Genomic DNA, 414 nt, shown 5'->3' with positions numbered 1-414 from the left:
ACACACACACACACACACACACACACACACACACAGAACATAATTTGAGTGACTAAGATTAGTCGACCGGTGTGCGTGCGTCGTTGACAGGCCTCTATCATTAAATAAAGTGTTAAGCACTTACGGCATGCAAATTAGTAGCTCCCGTTCCCTCTAGCTACGGGACTTGTCCAGTATATTTAAAGATTAGTTGCTTGTCATCCCGTATTGGTCAAGTTGATTTAAACGCCTCTGATGAGAACTGCCATAAGGTTCGAAAAAAACGATTAAGGTAGATCGTCATGTTTTTTTCAGTCTCGAGAGAAACAGTGAAAGCTGACTTATATATACATATATATATATACATGATATAAATGTATGTCTGTGAGGGTTTATGCATATATAAACAAACTATGATAAGTTCATTACGAAACA

Source organism: Octopus bimaculoides, chromosome 15, assembly GCF_001194135.2.
Source record: "Octopus bimaculoides isolate UCB-OBI-ISO-001 chromosome 15, ASM119413v2, whole genome shotgun sequence".
NCBI lineage: Eukaryota > Metazoa > Mollusca > Cephalopoda > Octopoda > Octopodidae > Octopus > Octopus bimaculoides.
The sequence above is the reverse complement of the archived record's forward strand: the minus strand, read 5'-3'. Positions refer to the sequence as shown.